We start from the raw sequence: 22,218 nt of genomic DNA on the forward strand, positions 1-22,218 counted from the left end.
ATAAGAAGAGGCTTCAAGGAGGAGGAATCATAGCTTTAATGCTGTTAAGGCTGGGGTTTTGCACAAGACAATTTATGTAAATAGCTTCAGGAAGAATGATGGGCACTTTGAAAATTCATGTGGAACTGTGTATTACAGAAATCCAAATGCCTTGAGATACAGTGAAAAACCCAGAGATCTTTGTGAGCTATTTTATGATTCAACTGAATTTTTATTTCGGTCCTTCTAATTAATTCCTAAGGTTTAGTTCATAATAAGAAAGCAAGATATGCTTTTTATTTATTTTTTCACTGTTATCTGAAAAGGACTAGGACTGCATCCAAATTTTAAAGTACCAATGAACGAAATATACTTTTTTATCTTAGAATCAACTCACAAAAAGTGCAGATGGCACCACCAATAAATGACTGTCATGGACCAAGATCTTTTCTATGCAAATGACTAATGCATCACTACAATTCTGTCAGAGCAACAGAAAGAGGCTGCCAAAAAAAAATCATATCATAATCAGTGAGTGTTCCTGATTGTTCACTGTTTGTAGCACATATGGATCCTCTGAAATACAGAACACCTACCTAAAAGAAATACTCAAATCATTATGCATCATGAACTTTTGCATGTGTTTAGAATGTTTTAAGGAAACTATTTGGTCTACAATAAACAGACATATTTCCCCAGTGTCAATACAGCAATAGCTGTGTTAGAAAAAAGAAACAACAAAAACACACACACACACACAAAAACCACACGAAAAAACAAACACACAACACATTACAATCTATGCTTTAATTTACAAAGCAATAACCATGACACAGTTGGAAACAGAGCTGTCTCAAGCTTTTCCCTTTGACTCCTTGAAATGTATCTATACTATGAAAAGCAGATACATAATAAACATATGGGGAACAGGAAGGCAGAAGAGCCTATCAATAAAACTTTTTATTGAATTGTATTGGCTGACGTCTAACAGTCTGATGTCCAGCAGGAGAGATGGCCAGACACTGGTGTTTTTACAATAATCAAAAATAAATAATTTTGCATAAAACACAAAAGTTAAATGGAGACTTACAAGGTATCAAGAAACTGCATGTAGAGCAAACCAACTCAAAGGGAAATAAAGTCAGAGAATCTTTGAAAGGTGATGAGAATGAAATAAGAGAAAATCTAGTTCTGTTGAAAACCACAGACAGATTTGGAAAAGGTTCAATGCAAAGATTGGATAAAATTAGATTATTTCTTGAACACTCCTTTAAAATGGAAATACATGCTTAAATCAGTTTTTTTCTGTGAGGCCGTGTAGCACTGTGAGAAGAGCTTGACACTGTTCCCTTCAAACTGGCGCAGTTGCAAAATAGGTGGATATGAATGGGGAATGAGTTCAGAGACTCTCTCTAACATTAAAACTCTATTGCAAAGATTGTACTCCAGAAAACAATTTCAGGCAAAAAAGGAGCTGCTTGCTTTTGCAAGGTCACAGGTTTAAGAAAGAGGCATCTACAGCTGGAAGAATTCACATACCTCAAGAGGTGAAATAAGCATACTGTACATTAGGTGCCCTCTTGTAACAAAGAGCATTGCCTTCTTAATTGTGTTATAATTTGAGTCATCCAAAGATTTCTGTCATTAATGACTTTTTAGTCAGCCAGGCCTCTGAAGTGGAAGAGATTTTAAAGCTAGTTTAGACTCCTACCATCGTTTTGTCTAATGCAGCCTACTTAGCTCATAGCACACTTTTAAAAAAGTTATCCCAACTTTCTTCAAAGATTTGAATTTATAAAGAGGTTCTTTGTTCCAGTCATGTTATCATGGTCAATGTGTAGTTTATATCTTGTCTGAATACGTCTAGTTTTTCATTTTTCTGAAATGAAATTTCATATATGAGTCATGCTGAATTTTGTTTTCTTAGAGTAAAACATCACCTATATTTTTTTCACTTTATATATTTCTACACTCTTAAAAAAATCTCTTTTTAATCTGCTTTTAAATAAACAAACCAGATTTAGCAACTCACATCCTGATGGAGGATGCTTCTGTAGCTCAACCTGTTCTGCTGCTTGAATTTTTGCCTTCAATACATTTATAAAAAATGAATCCCTGCAAATTGTGTTCTACTTATGCCTTAACAATTTCCATCTAATGAAATGGTCTTTGTATACTCAATATAGCAGTATGCATCTATTCTGAGATGGTCAGGGTTCCCCTGACAGCTAAATGAGAAGGAAAAGCATCTTACAATGTTATTCATACTGTTTTAAAACGGATGGTTCACCCTTTGGAATATTTGTATCTCTCTTAACTATACAGGAACCCGGACTGCTGGTTAGAAATCTACCTTTCAGGCAGCTGCAGTAGGTGAAAAAGTTCCCGAGTATATGGTGAGTTGTTTCCAGTCCTTCTTCACATGAGACTTGAACTGACAAAATAAGTCCTATAGATGTAAGAGATGGGGAAAGGCCTGTTTTTGAGACTTCAGTTTTAACCACTTTGTAGGTTTGGCACCTAAGTAATTCTGCATATTCCAAGCAATTTGTATTTAAGAAGCTGGGGCACTTTACTCAAGAACACGTGTTTTCAAACTTTGTGACCCTATTTCTTCCAGGAGATATGCAAAATAATTGTTCAAAGCCTTCACAACATACCTTTATCCCTCAATCTTTTCATAGCTTAGTTTGCCACCAGGAAAACAGTCATTTTCCTGTTGTTTCTTCCATTTCTTGTAAAGCTGTATTCTTTCACTTAGTATATAATCTGGTTTGAGCTATGGCCATGTCTCTGCTCTGTTTCTGTGGCACCTGTAGTTTGTGGTCTGTAGATAGCATTACAATGCAAATAATTCCCATCTATAGTCCTTGTCTTTTCTGACTTTGACATTCACTTTTTTTACCTCATCTAGTGCAAAATAACTACAATTGTTTTTTGATCAAAGCAACCTGCTTACCGCAATTTCTTAGTAATGTTCCTCTGTATATGCAAGTGCATGGGTTGCATTAATATCAGCTTCTTTGAGTAGATGAGCAAAACAGCACTCAAAAGTTCTGCTCTGGCCGTGCCTTGCACTCAGCTGCATTACCCAGTTCCTCTTTCGCCATATTTCATTGGCAGACCTGCACCTGTGCATTGTTAATTTTACTCATCAATCTGAAAACTTCTCTGTGGAATAGATTTTGGTCTTTATGGAAATAAGAAGAGCAAATTTTGCTTAGAGTCCTGGTAACCAGGTTTAATTGTCAAAGTTCTCAAGTAAGCAAGGGTGAGATCAGAGTGGATCTGTAAGCTTTTGGGGCATTGTGATAGACAAAAAAAAAAAGTAAACCCAAAATATTTCTAGCATAACCAGTGCTGAATGCTTTAATTTCTTAAAAATTAATCTGGAAAGATTCCCAGATCATACATCTGTCATGTTAATTTACAGAGGCTGAAGTCTGAGAAAGAAGCACTGAAGAAAATTATTGTTTCTCTTTAGCAGTATCACCTCCCACCCTGCTCCCCTCCTCCCCCTTTCCCCCCACCGCAGGTTTCCTGGTTACCTGGCAAGTTTAACCATGAATATCTGTATTCTAGATAGAATTTGCTGTATGCTGATAGGAGCTATCATCTGTCCACCTGTCCAGCATTTTTCTTATGCATTGTCTAAAAATCTCGTGGGCTGATATTTGTAGTTAGAATCTGTGGTAAAGAAACAGGAGTTGTGTTTAACCCACACTACTACCTTGATTATTCCTTTTAATGTATCTGCTATAGTTTTGGGCTTTTTTTCTTTCATTTAAAAATCAGCTGTGGTACAGTAAATGAAAAGTCATCCTCGGTCATCTCGAAATCACCATGATTCAGCTCTGATCTCATTTTCACAGGTTCTATGTCAAATATGAGCTGTTCTTCTGGCTTCTTCTGTAGCCAGAATCAGACATGTAGTTTTAGATATATAAAGACCCTTCTTGTCCACAGAATCTGCTGGGAGGTTTTTTCCTTCGATCAGTATTCAATCTGGTTTGTGACATTTTTGTACAAAAAGAACTATTCATTTTTCAGTTTGCAGATATTTTTGTTTTTAGACACAAATTTATATTTGGAAAAGAGGTGGTAGCTATTGAGATAGATGTAATAAATGTCATGATGCTACAAAAATATTCTAACTTCTATTAAAACCTATACTAATGTTTCATCATAACACCAAACTAATTGCATTGCATTGACAGACATGTAAATCGGATTTTTGTGTCATAGTGTTGTCGGTCTAGCTCATCAGTTACAAAAATAACAAAAATGAGGAAGTGTGAGAAGTTTAGAGGTTCAATAATCAACTTAATCTTCTGATTTTAATCATTCATAATCCAGTTCTTAAGAAGGCTTAAACTGCTAAAACCAATTCTTCTTTTTCTTGTATTATTACAATTTCTTATAATATTATGGTAACACAAGTTGCAAAACTAATGTGAACCAAAGAGCTTTCATTTTAAAACAATGAGTTGTGCTAGAGCTTCAGGTTTGACCAACTTACTAAGCTTTGTGGTATTATATGGGTAATGCTAGAACAGAAGGATTTTTTTTTCAATTTAATTAACTTGCTTAGAAAACAACACTCCCTGTTTTTATCTGGCATCTTTGGACAAATCTGAAGACAAATCTTGTTCTGATGTCTCCGGCTCAAGAACTGCAGCTTTAAAAGGGACAAGTTGGCCTCTGTAGAATGATTTGATAAAACCAAATTATTTTCAAGTGTCTATGCTTCCTCTATAAGCAATATGTATATATCTATAAATACATATATAAACCCCACACACTGAGTGCTGCCAACAGTCACTATGAATGAAATGCAGTGAGAACAAGCAAAGAAAACTTGGTTACTGTCTTATGCTTAACCATTTTGTTACACTACCCCTTTTTTTTATTTTCACAGATGTACCATTTCCCTTTCATGATGAATTCCCTTTAGTCATGCACATTAAAAGAATATAAGAATATTGACACTTAATTCAATAGCTGTATTCCTGAAATTCCAATTAAATCTCATGCAGTAAAGTCATTGGTATTTCAGAGATGCTGCAAATCTGGCCATGAACTTCCTTTTTACCTGCAGCTTCATTTTATAAATTTCAGCCTACACCACATTTAATATCAATGAGCTTGTTACTTTTGCATCTGCCCTGAGAGATTTAAGTCTGGTACATGCTGGCATACTGGATTGGACTCGCACAGATCTCACTGTTGCTACCCTTGAACCAAGTGGTTGTAGACCTGACTACAGAGATGCAGTACCTGAGCTTAGTTTCTACCAATTTCTGGTCAATCTTTCTGTTTTGAAAAACTGATACCTCAGTAACTGCAATTAAATGAGAGCTGACATCAGTGCGAGAATTTTCAATTGCATCAAAATATTCTTAGTAGTCATCAGATAGAGAGCCATTATAGATGGCATTTCAACTGTGGTCAACACTTTAACTTGCCTTTTATTTATTAGTAATTTCTGTTTGTGGAATAAAAGCATGCTGAAGGTTTGGAGATGTACTTTAGCAGCTCTTAATGTTGGGAAAATCCTGACATTATTGACAAGCTGGCATTACAAAACACACAATCAAATAGAACCATTACAGTTTTAATGTTGCTTTGTAAGTATTTTAATAAAACATATGGCCACAGAAAAAACCATACATGAATAAAAATACAAAAGACCCATGTTTTCATTACCAATAGAATGAATGAATGTATGTTTGCAATGTTCTGCTTTGTATGTAACTTTACTTGGCAACAGAAGTAATATTTACAGTAAAGTCTATCACTGCTTATTAATGTTATACATTGGAGTATTTTGCTGCTTCAAAAAATGAGATGTTAAAATATGCTGAAAATTTCTAAAATAAAACAGGAAAAATGATACAAGAATTTATTAATTGTGTTTCACTGTTTAAAGGTTACAGGATGATAAACCATTGAATGAAGCAATGTCAATATATTGATTTCATCTCTTCTAATTCTCATAAGCCTTTATAAAGCCTTTAATGAAGCCTCGTGGGAACAATTTCCCACTTTGTTTATTTAAAAATTGCTAAAAATACTTTCCAACCCATATTTTCTACATAATTTATATGAAACAGAGGACTAAGCAATTCATTAGTGATGTACATATTTTTGTATTCCTGATTATGAAATGTCCTTCTTATTAGGAAATTTCTGTTTGATACTTTTAAAAAATGTTAAGAGATAAAATGTGGCTTGCTTTTAAATGTATAGTAGGAAAATATTTTTTTCAAATATTATATACTAGCTTTCAAATGTTGAACCTGCAATTTAGTTTTTTTCCTTGAAGTGAATACACTAAACAAGTAACTGTATAGACTAAGAATTTATTAAAATGAGAAGTTTTGAAACTGCTGAATATATTTTCTCATAATCCACCATGGAATTAACTGTAGAAAAGTTTTACACAAGCAGTGAATTTCATAGGAAAAAAGTTCTAAGTCTTCTATATAAAAGTTGAAGCAATTCTATTTCTAGAAGTTTTTGTTCTAACTTTTTCATTAAAAAATTAACAGTTTCTCTGGCATTAGCTGCACACAAAGTATTTAATTAGTATTTCTATTGGACAACAACTGTCAAGTCTACATATCCAAAATAAACAAGGTTGCAGAGGAGGCCAAATCATTTAGTCCATCACTTTCACCTGAAGTTTGATTTGTATTCTATATGGAATCCACCAGTGTTTGACAAGGAATATCCAGTCTTACAAATCATCAGGATTTTCTTTTTATTTGACCAGATTTCCAGTGCTCTATTGGCCCCAAGGCCATTGAGGTCATTTGTGAAGGCAAAAGTTTGGTTCCTGATGAAAGGGATGCAGGTCCCTGCTGCTGCAGTAGAGGTGGCAAAAGCAAAAGAATGGTGTGCCCCTTTGGGGGAGTTGGAGGACAGACTGGTGTATTAGAGATGCTATGGAAAGATCTTAAATTTTAAAATGCCATTGTTTTGTCCTGCCCTAGAGAATAGCAGCCTACAGCCATTGCTGGAAAGATTCATATTATTTCATCATGTTTTGCATATTAAATTGGCCAATTTTTCCTTACTGTTTGAAAAACCATCATTGTAAACTCTATTTTTGATATCAAAGTCTGGTAGCAGCACGCATACCAATAGAAAAGATACCAAGATCCTACCCGTAAGACACACATTCATAGTTTACAAGGACCCTTGTATTAGGAACCCCATGAAAATGCAATTCTTTGAAAAACAAGACCTTAGTAAACATTTTGCTGATGAAGTACAAACTGGAATAACTGGAATAGAAATCAACTTTTTTTCCCTATGGCTACATGTTGCCTTTCAGCACTGACAGTTGGGAACAACACTAGAAACTTGTATTACAAAATAAGCAGAGTTGACTGACAATATAAGAACCTTTTAATTTTCCTTTCATTTGCTACTACCTTAATTAGTCTCCTAGAACGACTCTTGTACCAGTGCACCAAATATTTCTTTAATTTAGTAGATAATTGAAGACTTTAAAAACTCATCAGAGGTTTTATATATTTCTTAATCCTTAATAAAAATATTTCTAAAGATCTGAGCAAAATAAAAACATACCTGAACTAATAACTAAAAATAAATTTTAACCTTGAAAGTGATTTTTCCCAAGTTAAAACTGTCTTGCATCTTTTGGATGATAAGTTTTATTTTTCAGATTCTTTCTAATTTATAATGTAACCAGAGCGTGGTATTATAACTGGATTTGGTATTTCTCATTGCTAGATGTGAAGATACACAATTTATTTGTGTAAATTAAAAATAACCTGACACATATTTCTTCAAGTTTTATATATTACATTATTTCTCTCAGAAACTTAAGCCTGGATGACAATGAAGCTAATTTGTAGAGTAATTTAGAAATTGTTAAGCGCAAATATTAGGAACTTAAAATTTATTGCTTAAACAAAAATATTAGCTTTGTTGGATAAAAAATAAAGGTATTCTGGAAAGTACAATTTCTGTGTAAACAAGCAGCATACTAGTAAAAGCAAAGTAAGCAAGGTAGTAACCATTGTTTCTGACTTTTATAAATAATTTCTTTACCTCTCAATTTCTCACCTTGAGTGATTTAGACATTGGAGATTGCAGTCATAAAAGAAGCTGACTTGTTACTTCAATGAACTGCAGATTCAGGTACCTATACAGTTTTTTGCCATCCTATGGTTTATCTTTTTTAAAAATGTTGGCAGCTTGTTTATACCTAATATAATAAGCTTATTTAAATCTAAATTATTTTTGCATCTGTAATACTGGGTTGCAGATTTTGTGAAAAGCAAATTGTAGAGCAGTGTTGTAAAAGTTGTTTGTGACAGATCTGGTCCTTCAAAGAGGGTCTGCATGCTTATATAGTCAGGTTATCAATTGTCTTTATAGTGTTTGAATGCTGTATAAGAATTATGTTCAAAATTTTTGCCCATGTGCTGAGCTGCATCTTTCTCTGAAATACTGAATAGTCCCTTGATGTGTTTTAAACCATAATGACATTTAAGAAACCTGAGATATTGCAACTATTAATGGATTAAAATAAATCTTTTGTTTTGGTCAAAATGTTAAGCATAGACACCATGTGACATAATAGAATGTCTCATCTTTTGTTCTTTGCCCTTTTTGGCATGTGGTGAAAGCATGTGCATTTATGGCCCAGCTCTTAGGAAATCCATCCCAATTGTCCATTTGATAGGCTCTGATGATTCTTTAATGTTTACATAGGGGTTGAGGATGGAAACTAATGAGAAAGGGTAAAGTTTATAAATTTTAATGCTGTTTTAAAACTTTAAATTTTGCTTTGTAGGTGACTAGTGGATGCTATCCAATATTTGGTTTCAGTTGATTTTTTTTTGATCTATCTGCAGAACACCTAAATACTCTTGCATTCATTCAAAAATTAGCAGCAGCTGAAGATCCTCAATCCCTATGACCCAGTGTTCAGTGTGAAAAATTGTCATCATCAAACAAGACCAACTAATGCTGAGAAACTTCAATTCCAAACAAGTGTCCCTAGCTGGCCTAACAGCATCTCTCTGGGTGTTGCAGAGAATGAAATCTGTTTCCCATGAGGCAGAACCTTATGAGTTTAATGGTTTAATGTTTTCTATTGCTATTTACACAGGTGTTTTTTCATCTCTGGCATCTCTGCACAGGAGCTGAAGTTAGTATTTAGGTAGCTACATGTAACCCACTGTAATTTTCCAAAGTAGATAGCATAGATCAGTGGTACGTTCACTTACAGTCCTAAATATCAGGACTTATCTCAGTGGAAACACGACCAAGCTACCATGTTTCTAACAATAGCAATTCCTTTCTCTGAGTCTCTCAGGTAAACTTTAGGTATGAGCTGTAGGGCTAGACTCACCCTACCTAAAATGATTTTACCTAATGTAGGTAGGTTAAAACCCAAACTAGCGGTAAAGGAAGAGAGAAACACCTCCAAGCCCGTCCAGCTCACTGAAAACTGCATTACCACACCTGAAGGTGGTAGTTGCAACATGAAGCCAGGCAAATTCAGGCTCAAGATAAAGTACCCATTTTAAACAATTAGATAACTACTGGAACAATTTTTTTTCTCAGGATAGACATGGGTTTTTGCAGTGTAGTGGATTATGTGGAGCATATTCATAAACATGCTTGGAGATTTCTATGAGATAGATTTTTGGTTAAAATAGAATAATTCAGAGAATTCAGCTAACAGCTGCATTAAAACACATAGAAGAGGACCTGGTGGGCCCTTTCAGCTTTGTATTTTCCTCTAAAAGAATCATTCTGACTTTATTTATCACTTTACAAAGTTTTTTCACGTGGAAATTTTCTTGAGGTGATGTATTAAATATCTCTGATGAAAAGCTTTGGGTCTTGTTCCAGTCCCCAGGGAAGCCTACAGAAACACTCCGCTTGACAATTATTTTCCATTGACATCCATTTTTTAAATCTGTCACTTGGCTGGTTCGTTAACGTCTAACCAAAACTGGAGTCTCTTACATTTTATACAATTACTGCTAACAATGAATCTTGAAATCTCATCAAAAAATGAAATTACTTTTATCTGAAATGACATATTTTCTGTAGACTCAAGCTACTGGAATTATTATACCTTAATTCTTTGACAACTGAATTTGCTATCAGCTTTTTCACAAGCTTTCTTTTATTAAAATGTTAGTGGTCTATGATAGTCTGGGTTGCTTCATTTCTCTTTCTTGCCATGCTGTGTAATTTACCTATACTTCCTGAAGTTCCATTCTGTCAAGAGTAAGCTTTAGTAAGAGGCTATGTACTCAGATGGTGGAAGTAATTTCTATATTCTGATAAACAAATGCTATCCCTTGAAGTTCTTTCCTTGTATGAATTTCTGTATTACACACGTATTACACGTCTGTACAGCAGATGGGCAATACTCCATTATTGCTTTATGAAAGAAAGTCAGCAATATTCTTCCCTCAAATTAGAGATATTAGTTAAAATATTTTCTATGGTTTTACTGTTTTATATCAGCAACACCTTGTAATATGTTAGCACCATTACTATAATTTATTTTGTTACTAGTATTCATTTAATCCTCATATTGAAGGGAACCATGTAGGCATAGAATCTTCTTTTGCATCTTTCACCTTCTGACTTCTTTTTTTGAGTTTTGAATGCACAATTTACATTAATTGCATTTATTTCCATTTATTTTCCATTTCCTTTTTTATTGATATAAATCAACATAAATCATAAACCTACATTGATTTTTCAGCAAACATAATAAATATTAGCTGAATCTATTTTGGTTCTTGAATATGGAACCACAATTTTTTGTGATATTGCTTCCTAAACTTTTCCACTTCACTTTCATGTATTTCTATCTTAACTTTTCCTTCAAGTCGACCTCCCTCATTATTTATTGCTAACTTTGTGGAATAAACTTGAATACTTATATATGTTATTAACTGAGACAGTGGATGGTGCCTAATATAAAGTGACATCTTTACCGATCCTTTTCTAAGCCATCTGCAGATTTTTGATTATAACTCTCCAGTCATCAGCTCTCGGTAATCCCAGTTTGACCAAATCCACTTTAGTGTCACCCAGATTCACAACATAACAATGCCTTAGGAACATGTTTGATAGAAAATAACTTATAATGATCTGCCAGAATCATTATAACACGCCAGAAGTTACAATCCTATATAAAAGGGCTTAGTCCTTTTATGCATAATTTGCTGTGAGATGATCCATAAACTCTAGAGTAAGCAAAGGTCTCATCTGCAGTCTGTTTTTGAAAGTTGTGACAGAAATATTGTAACTGCTGTCCATGCAGTGTGCAAATCAAAAGGTGTGATGGCCATGGGTTTTGCATGTAAATTTTGCACTATTGTCTGATTAAAATTTTAAAATAGTTGATAATACTGACAGTAATCAGCAGAATAAAGCAGATCATCCCTTTCATTTAAAATTCAGTAGCAAGTACCTCACTTACTAGACACACTATTAATCTCTTCTTTTTCTCATGGGAAGTGAGGATATAGAAGTGATTTTTATTGAAAATAGAGACAATTTAATTTAATGGGTTTAAGCTTGGAAACTTTCTTCTGCCACCATAGGCTGGAAATTGCTGTAGTAAGGTATAATTCCCCAGTTTAGATTTGGACTTCTAGGGTTTGAACCTGATATGATAGAGTATTTTGCATTTGTTGCTACAAAAGACTGCAGTTAGTATTTGTGTTTCCCTCTTTTTTGGTTCATTAAGTTGAGTACACCTCTGGCATGGAGGTGTACTGCACATAATTCCTTTGAAATAAATTAGATTATATTACTCTATCTGTAACAACTGTGGGGCTGACTTTTCATCACTTTAAATAATTCACTATTTAAGGATACAGAGTTATAAAATGCAGCAAATAAGAATGGTGTTTTGTATGCACTCTGTACAGATAAAATAACTCCACAAGCAGCAAGGCAGGAAATAATCAGACCTGTTTATTTTTACTACACTTTTTACCTTTTAAAGAACTGAAACTAGGCTAGCTTCCCAACTGATCACAATTTTTGGCACAGTCATAGAGTCATAAAACGTTAAGGGGTTAGAATGAAACTTAGAGATCACCTAGTGCCAGCCCCCAGCCATGGCCAGGAAAACCTGAGAAGGAGCTGCCTGAAACAGAAAGCAGTGCTTTAGACAAATAAGTAAATAAAGCCCAAAGTACCACCAGAGCTCCTGTTCTGCTTTAAGAAAAACAACACTGTGTTTATGGAGGACTTCTTATCCTTATCAGACCTATTTGTGTCTGAAATGTGTCTTTAATGGAAAACATTAGGATGTGAAGAGTGTAAATGTCTCGTCCATTGCTGTACATCCAGCAGAGTGAGTTTGCAGCTCACGTCCCTGAGAAGCATTGACCACAGCGGGATAATTCCTCAGCAGGACATTGTCTCATGGAAACTATTTGATTAAAGGCGACTAATAGGAAAGATTTTTATGTATATCTACAGGTTTTGATTTACTGCAGTGAAATGTAAAAAATAATAAATAATGATCTCTGAGTTTTTCTTATGCATTTAAGTGTAAGCTGAATTAGGAGAACTAGAGTAATGCAATTTGTTTTGGCAACATGGAGGCAAGACAACCCAAACCATCCAAGCAAAACATATAGGAACTGGATATCCCTATAAGTGTTTAATTTCAAATTGCTGATAAGGAAATCATCCATTACTTCGGTAACTGGAAACTTAAAAATCAAATTTTAATGCAAATAGAAAGAAAATATTGGTTTCATTTTTAAGTCCAGTTATGTGTGATCTCAGAGTTTAATTATCTTCTCACCAGCAATAAGTAACTGTTGCCATTGACTACATACTGTTTCACAAAGTTCCTTCTTGACAAGAGGAAACAAAACAAGAACAGTTTTTAATTTGATATAGCAAAGAGTCAGACCCAGCATAATCTAGTTGGTAACCCCGTTGCTACTTCTCCTAAATTCCATTGTTACAGTATTGTGTATGATGAAAAAAATAGTTTGCAGCAATATTTACTACATTTTCATATGTTTTGTCATAACCAAATATAATATATATTTGCAGTAATATATTTACTGTTCATACAGCCTATTAGGTACAAGCTACACACAGTATATGAAGAGATGTACATTAGACAGAGTGTTTAATTAGAGAGAATGTTAAATTATATTTACATCATGATAAGAAAGGCCTTGTCTTTATCAAATGGTGTGTATTATTTGAAATATATATAACAATCTAAAATCTAGAAACAACATATTGGACAAGATTAAACTAACCTTGCACAACTATAAGATGGAAAAATTAGAAAAATTATATTTCATTTTATATTCAAATTATAACCTCAAAATTGATAAAAAATATTTATCCTTATTACTCATGAACTAAATTGTCTAATTCTATTTGGTTTTTTCCACATTAGATCATTTGAGTTTCTTTTATAATTTCTCACCTAAACACTGTAAACTTAGAAAGTGCTAAATTAATATTCTTTATGTAGTGTTACACATGTCATAAGACAATATTATTTTACTATGTCAAAGATGTTTGCACCATTTGGAGCACATCTATCACCAAAACTCAATTAAACAGTGCTTTTCTATCTTCAGCTAAAACAAACTGTTTACTTATATTTTCTCAGTGTTTACTTCACAAGAGGTAGAAGACCCAAATACAACAGAAAAATAGATGTCTTGGGATATAGCTCAGGTCAAAAAATTTAACCCAAGGAAGAAAGTCTAATCTTTCGGTTGCAAGAGAAGACTTTTTTTCCTTTGCCAAGTAAAAGGCAGCATTACAATGTTATTCATACCTCACGTGGTGTCCTAACAATTCCTCTATTCAAGCTGAAAGGGCTATATTCCCTTTGTTGCAAAGTATTAAATTTGTCCCTTGAGATTAGTGTGTAGGCAGTTTTAAAGGATGAAACAGGATTAGATAAGGTTTCTTACCAAGAAAGAGTTCTGAAACTATGCTGCAAAAACCTCTTGTGTTACATGTGCTGAAAAAAATGCTTTGTTTTTACACTTTGAATCACAAGTCAATTTTTTTAAATTATTAGTTGACAAAATGTTTCTTTATGGGTTTTATGAAAGGCAACTAAAGTATACTCGTGGAGAAAATGACACTTGCTTTAATTGTATCTGATTTTTTTTTGTATGAAATTTCCCTGCCGTTTGTAATTTGAAATATATTCCAAAAACTTGATATAAAAAATATGTAGTAATTCTACTTATTTTCTAAAATATGCAGTACATTTCTGCATTTCTTGCTGTGATATAGAGAAAAAAAAAACATACTTTTCTAACTTATGATCCAAGCCAAACAATTTTAGTCTAAAAAGCTTCAAAACCCAAATGTCAAGGAGGGTGCTAAAAAAGTCAGTAGTTCAGCTGTGCTCCACTCACTTGTATATAATTAATACCATTGTGTACCACATGAAGACTTTCATGAATTTGATTACTGCATATTCAGTGAGTACCATTTAAACATTTCTACTTCTCTTTAAAAAATCTGCTTTTGAGAAACGAAACCATTCCAGATTAGTATCAAAAGGATTATTAGCATATGTGTATTCAATAGTAGGACAGGTTAAAAGTGCTATATGTTGCTTTTACCCAATGAGTTGATAAGCAAAGGCAGTTCATTTTCCTTATCACTGAAGTTTCCACAAGACACGTGGATTTTGAACCCATCCTTACTCCAATCCCTTGATTATCTTTTCATCAAGGAGGACTAGACATATTCCTTTGGTAGCCACCAATGCTCTTCATCTAGTCCTCAAAAAAAGGACTAGCTGCTAAAGAATGATAAACTCCCACTCAGGAGTGAAATGCACCTCACTACTCATGTAATAACCTTGCTGGTTTATGACTGTCACATAGAATCCTCATCCTCACTGTTTTCCCACAGTACAGTTCTTTACCACTCATATAGGTACATTCTTTACCATTCACCTACGTTCATCCTGAATAGGATGTTTGAATTGAGAAAGGCTATGGAAAGAGTCTCAAGATTATTCTCAGTGTCACTGTAGAGCTCACTTGAGGAGCTGATGGCAAGATGCACAGCAATTCCTATTTCTTTTGTATCAAAATATCACTTATTTTCAGCCATGAACTGGAGTGTGTAATTTCTGAATCAGGATGCTTGGCATGGCCAAATAATTTTTTTAAATCTTTATGGGTGTAATTCCTAAAAAAAAAAAAAAAAAGTTGATACATATTGGAAGTAAAGAGCTAGCCTGACATTGTGATATGGCTATTTAATCTCTTCCTTTTCCCCTTTAAAATTATAATTTAAAAAATAACTTCAGCAGATTGACAAAAATAGAACAACAACATCACCTGCAATTAGAAGATTTTTCTGCACCTACACAAGAGAAGACAGGGTATTGCAGCCAGCTAAGTCTGCTGTTAAAATATATTCTTCACAATATGTACCAAATAAAAGTTAAACCATAAATATTAATGAAGATTGGAGAGGAAAAGAAAAGATGTTCTGTTGCTTAGTGTTCCATGCATTCAACAAAATCAGCATGCTTTAAAAGAAATTAGATGACTTGCCCATATTTCATCTAAGTTGTGATTCTTCCCACACAAGGCTACTGGATCATAAAAATGTACATTGTTAATAAGTTAAGTGACACTAGGCTTGTAATTTTCAAGGCACAGATAGGAAAGGTATGCTGTAATTCATGGACCATTATTATAGATATATTACCTTAATGCAAGGCTCTGAAATGACTATCTTCATTTTCTGCAGCTGGAAGAAAGCTTACTTTCAGGAAAAAAGTTCCTTAAGAATGCTTCCAAGTATATAATTGGGAACTTTTCTCTGCCTATCACTGAGCGTAACTTCATTAAATGAAGTTGGCAATGTCCAATGTATGCAAAAGTATTTTATGGCCATATGCCATGTGTAAGGGAGTGGCACCTTATTAAACTGATATCATATATTTCAGCATTATATTTTCTCAGCATTTCAGCTGACCACTGCAGGCAGATACAAGAAGGTTCTATGTGCTGTCTCAGCTAGTAGGCAGAAATTGTGAGAGAAGCAGCAGTTGTATTGAAGAGTCAGGCCCAAAAATCTGCATCTTTTGTGGTACAATGACCAGTAAATGTGCCTCTGGCACTGGCACAGTTTGGATTTCAAGGTGAATCAGTTTCTCAGACGAGTTCTCTCTCTGTCCTCTGGGAGTTTTAATTATAGCCACGGGAATATTTTTTAGCACCACATCTCAGTTCTCCAAAAAAGAGTCAAGAAATGGTGTGTTGATAGGAGAAAAATGCCCCAAATACATTCTTCTTCTCATTGCAAATGATCGTAGAATAAAACAAAGTTAGTTGATATTCACACTAAAAATGTCTGTGCTACTGTCATACAGTGCAGTATGTGAACAAAATAATAGAAGATGATCTGTCAACAAGCTGCTCTCTTAAGTTGGTAATTATTTTGAATGACATCGTATCACATCTAAAATAAATTTAAACAGTATCAGCAAAGTACAACTAAAACAATATCACACAGCTAAGATGAACAGCAATAGCTCTCATTCTAGTCAGTACTTTTTGTAATATTTAGTTATTGTTTGGAAGAAAACCACTACACCCAACACTTTTCACATTAAATATAGGCAAATAGTTTAAATTAAACATATGATATTCCATCATTTTACACAGGAAGTCATATTTATATATTTAGGCATTTAATTTCTTGAATTACGGGACACAATGGAAGTAAAGATATTCCTATATTTTCAAGTTCTCTTTTGATTGGTAAGGGACAGTGGAGGCCCATCTGTTTTGCAGCAAAGAAAGCCCCAAACCATCTGTGTAGAACCACATGCCAGCTAAAACACAGAGATATGCACAGTTTTTTGTTATGAAAAATTTTGCAGTATTTTTTTCCTGTATTAGTGTGAATAAATTAGCAACAACTAAATTAAAGAAATCTTCTGAGAACATACTAACTTCCTAGAGCACACTGGAAAATGTATCCATTTAGAAGTCATGAAACATTCACTGGCAAAAATTGTTCTTGTGACTAATTATTAGTAAAACAGGTAGATCTTTTTGATTTAATAGAAGCATTTTCATGAGTCTCATAATTGAAGTTAATTTACTTATGAGGTGCTCATCAGAGAAAAAAAATACATAATTGCAACCATGTCTGTATATTGGTCTAATAACAGCATTTAAAAGCTTGAGCTCATACATTTCTTTACTAACTTAGACAAAAAGAACAAAACAGAAGAGGGTCAACTCATCCAACTTAGCCAAAATGACTACAGCTTTGGCTAACCTGCATCATCTACCATTTAAATGGGTTTTGAAAGAAAACCAGTATGCGGTTTAGAATAGTCCCTGAAATGAACATCAAGGGAACATTGTGGGCAAGAGTCTAACTTGCCCTCACAAAAGCACTGTGTTCTCTGTCCAACAGAGGTAGCACTGTGAGTTCTGTTGACAGTTCATTAATGTTCGATATTTTCTTTACATTAGAAAAATCTTAGCCAAGTGGGCAGCAGTCATCCTGAGATCTCCAGAAAGTCAATGAAATAACTGAAAAACACCAAGAAAAATGCACAAATAAAGATCTCTAAATCATTTTTTGAGGTATTAGTGGTCACATACTAGCATAACTGCAGTCATTTCTCAGCTGTTTCCAGACCCTAAATGAAATACTTTTAAAATAGAAAAATAAAATCATGGTTTTGCAAAATGATTGGGCTGTTTTTATACAAATGTTCACTCACCAGTTCGGAACACATGGGAAATAAAAGATGGTCCTTGGATTTTATCCAGAACATCTTTCAGCTGAAGACAGTTGAGCTATTCTAGTCTAGAACACGCAATTCGATCAGCAGAAAGCCTTCACAAGCATGTTTTGGAGGAAGATGCATGACGTAAAGAGCAGACACTTTCTAAGTTAAAAAGGCCATCACATCCTTTTGCTTACATACTTGATAACAAGCCAGACCTCAAAAGCTTCTAGCAAAGCTTCTAGATTTTGTTAAAACATTAAAATTCTCCTGCAGATTTAAACCTTAAAAATTGGACAGTATGAGTACAAGGACAAAGCCCAGCACTTAGTGTTTCCCATCTTTCTAGAAATCTAGATTTTTTTTTCTTAATTCTTTTAATAGACTGGCAAAGAACAGTTTTTGTCAAAAAAACTACTCATTCAAAAGCCACCTCAGAATTTATTTTAGAAGATGCATGATGGGAATAAGACTTTGCCCACATGGTTTTCAAACCACTCCTATGAAAGCAAGGCAGCATTTCCAGTGATATAAAGTGTAATATTTATGGTTTTCATGATTACTATATTAAAATACTAGTCCATTTTAGGGAAAAACCAAATATGATTGTTATATCTTTATTTCTCCTTGTTGGAGAAATTTATGCTGTCAGAATAACAACACCTGAATCTTGGTTTTGGGAATGCTTGCTGTACTGTAGCAGTTATTACACACCTAGTTAAATATTCATGATAATGGGGTATATATAATTATATTAGATGTTGTAAAGAAGAGAAATGTTTGTAAGTATAGAAAACTAGAATATTAAAACCATTTTCCAATGGAGGAGGCTTTGATATGGAATTTGTTCTCATGTGTCTGGGGATAACTCCCCATAAATATTTAGTCCACATGACTTGCTTAGAAACGTTAGTGGAGAATTTAATCATTTAACAAAATCAAACTGGTCCATCTTCTTCTAGGTCATAATGTAGGTTGTTTCTAACCACAATTCAGTGGTTGCCAGAACTGTGGCCGCACCTGCATTTGGGTAAATCATACTGCTCGTGTTTGGTAGCTGGTATTCATTCCCACACTTTATCAAAGACTCCAGATTTAAGAAGCTGATACACCAATTACCAAATGGTCTACTTGAAGATCATTTAACTTTTATGCAACTTTTATAGCAAATGAATTCTATGTTCACTGGCACAATATTTGGATTAATTCTACAGTGGTATGCAGATTTGTATTTCAATAAAAAATGCAATTCTGTAGACTTAAATGTTTTACTAGATGTTTTTCTGAATTTTTCTGTTCCATTAATTTAGAAGTCAAAAGTCCAATTGTAATTTTATTTTGGTTCAAAATAAAGGTTGATTCAGATTGATAAAAGAAGCAATCTTATTTTGCACTACAGCAAATCTCAACAAAATAAAGATCCTCAAACCTCTTGTCTGTTAGCATAGTTTAAAAATGCTTAAATAACAACAGAAATATTATTATTGGGATTTTAACACTTTATTTTCTTTCTCCACTGCAAAAGCTTATCTCAGATTATATTAACTTTGCATTGAACATGTCCATCAATTTTTAAATGTATTTATGCTGCAGTATTGCAAACACTGTCATGTATGAAATTCATTGATTTTTATTATAAAAAACAGAGACTCCAATGTAGTTTTAGGCCTCGTGTAATCCTTCAGTGTCAGTGCAAAGCAAAGGAAATGTAAACACAAATAAGGGTAGCTATTAACATACACCTAGGGCAAAAGCAGATCCAATGGCTCCTACATCCAATAGCATGAATTTGCTGAGTTGAGTCCCTGGGCAGGCAAAAAGTCTATAACTTTTTGCAAACAGTGACTCTTGCTATTCTACTCCAAGTGAATTATCTGTGGATTAAAAGACCACCAAATGAATCTGAATATTTGCAGTTCTTCATAAGGATATATCAGGAAAGTGATTTCTTTCAACCAAGAGATACAGCATTATCTTCACGGTTAACACTTTTCATTATGCTACACAAGATAACTTTGTGATCCTATAATTATTTTTACATTCATTATTTTAGAGCGTGTAGAATTTTCCCCCCTCTTGCTAAATAATGAGTGACCTGTTTTGAACTATACAAGAGTTTTGAAAGGAGAAACTATTCACACATGAAGGAGTATAGAAAAGCTGTGATTTTCTGCTTGACTTAAAATCAGTTTATGATTCAGTTATAAGAAGGTTAATCAATCTGAACTAAAATGGAAAAGAATACACATAGAAATGCAAAAAAGAGATCATTATTTTTTCAGAATAACATATTTATATGCACACAAACTGATGAGATGTTTTCTGTTTATCCCTATCATGAAAACTCTATAGCTTTTTACTTACGATCTTTGGTTATCCATAACTGAGGAACACTGCTTTCAAATGAGACCCTGTTTTGCAATATGGCAGTTCCTAAGACATTCTGACACAAAAACATATGAATTAAGTAAAGAATCCACCTAGCTCTTGACAATGTTGCATTAAAAGCAAATTTATAAATATTTTAATGTATTAGCAATTAGCAGGCTTGTTATAAGAAATAATAAACCAAAGCAGACAAAATATTTCTATTCTTAAAAGCAAATTTATTCCAAATTTCAGCTTTATTAAGATTAGTTCTCCTGTACAAATGAAATATAATTTGATATATTTTTCAAAGAAGAATAATATGTCATGTTTCCAAAGGAAAAAAAAACCAGAAGTATTTTCTCTAGGGTTCTGAAAGGTCTAATGAGATATTTACCTGTATTAGACTATACCCACATACCCACAGTGTTTGTGCTTGTTAAAGCCTTTCAGTCATTCTAGGCTTAGGGAAATAGTGTCCAAATGTACCATATTTAGCTTCTATCTCAAATTCTCCCGAGCTGTCAATTTAGGTGTTAAAGAGACCATTTGTAAAGCTTGGCTGGGATTTGCCATTATTGACTGGAATGTGTGTTTATCATTACATTCAATGATGAAAGTGGAACATGTAGCATATGAATAAATGTCAGCAGATGTTTCTTTTAAATGGCCTGATTTCAACCTCCTGTTGTTTGTCTTGAATACAAATATTAAAAAAGAGAAAAAGGCAGAATTTTTTATGACATAAGTGCAAGGGTAGTTATATTAAAAAACAACAAAAATAATGATGGAAGTCAGAGAAGAACGAGGAAAGTATAATTAATAAGAATTATGTTGATGCTTTCATGCTACTATCTGGTTTGATATTATAAAAGACACAAGAACAGCAGTTCAGTGTGGGATATATCACTCCACATTCACTCCATAAGTAGTAAGGAAAACTTGGAGTCTATTCCCAGAATCATATTACATAAGGTTCAATAATTTTAAAAAATTTATAGAATTGTTGTAAAACTCCTTAAACTCAGAGCACCAAGAAAAGGAGGTGTCACAGAAAAGAGGTCCCTATGTGCTCTATTCTTGTTTGCAAAAGCAAATATTCCCTTTAAAATAGTAATAATTTTTTAAGTGCTTGAAAGACTCTCATAGGTTCCAGTGGGTAATACCACTGCATATGTAAATTTGAATGTGTAAATATTTCTGCAGTGAGTGGAAATGCAAATAAAGGATTTATGTAGATCTCCTCCTTTTATCACATTTTTTTTAGAATAGAATAATAAAAATATATATAATATATAGTAGTATATAATAGTATAAAACCAATACACAACTGTCTGCCTCCAGGACCATATTGTAATACTCTACTTCGCGTGGTGGTGTCCCATTTTGTTCCATGGGACTACCCTGAGAATAAAATAATGCTCAGTGTGAGCAGTGAAGGCAGAATCTGGCAGGAATTAGTATGCAGCACTGTAAACTCAGCAGTATTCCAACTAAATCAATAAAGTGAACAGAGACAAAATTAAATCAGCCTTGTGTTTACTGGAATGTGTTGCATTTTGTATCATCTAAATGATAATATGGTATCAAGGTGTTGAATATCTGAGGCCCTCTGTCTTTACAAGAGATGCAGGTGTTCACAACCATTGTAAATCTCATTTTTAGTAAACAGGACAGCTTCACAATGATTATATTCCATATTCAGATAGTATCATAAATCTGCAGGGAATTTAGGATGAAAGCCAACCTTTTTTTTTGATACTGTCTCAATATGTCCCTATTAAAGAAATAATTTCCTATCTTGAAGTCTAAAATAATAAATATGTGATATATTTCTATGAGACTGCATCTAGTGACTAATGGTAATGGGTGAGTGTTTTGTAATTAAATATTGAGGACTATCTCCAGCTCCTAGTCTAGAACTGTATTACGTATTTACTCAGAGTTTCATGAAAACCACATGTAAAGTTTGACTTTAGAAAGGGTGGAGCATCCCTTTTATTAGGCATTCTTCTCAGCTGACCATTCATATTGATGGTGTCCTAACCACAGGAAGAGCAAAAGATGTCTCCTAGACA

The sequence above is a fragment of the Melospiza georgiana genome, chromosome 6, assembly GCF_028018845.1.
Source record: "Melospiza georgiana isolate bMelGeo1 chromosome 6, bMelGeo1.pri, whole genome shotgun sequence".
NCBI lineage: Eukaryota > Metazoa > Chordata > Aves > Passeriformes > Passerellidae > Melospiza > Melospiza georgiana.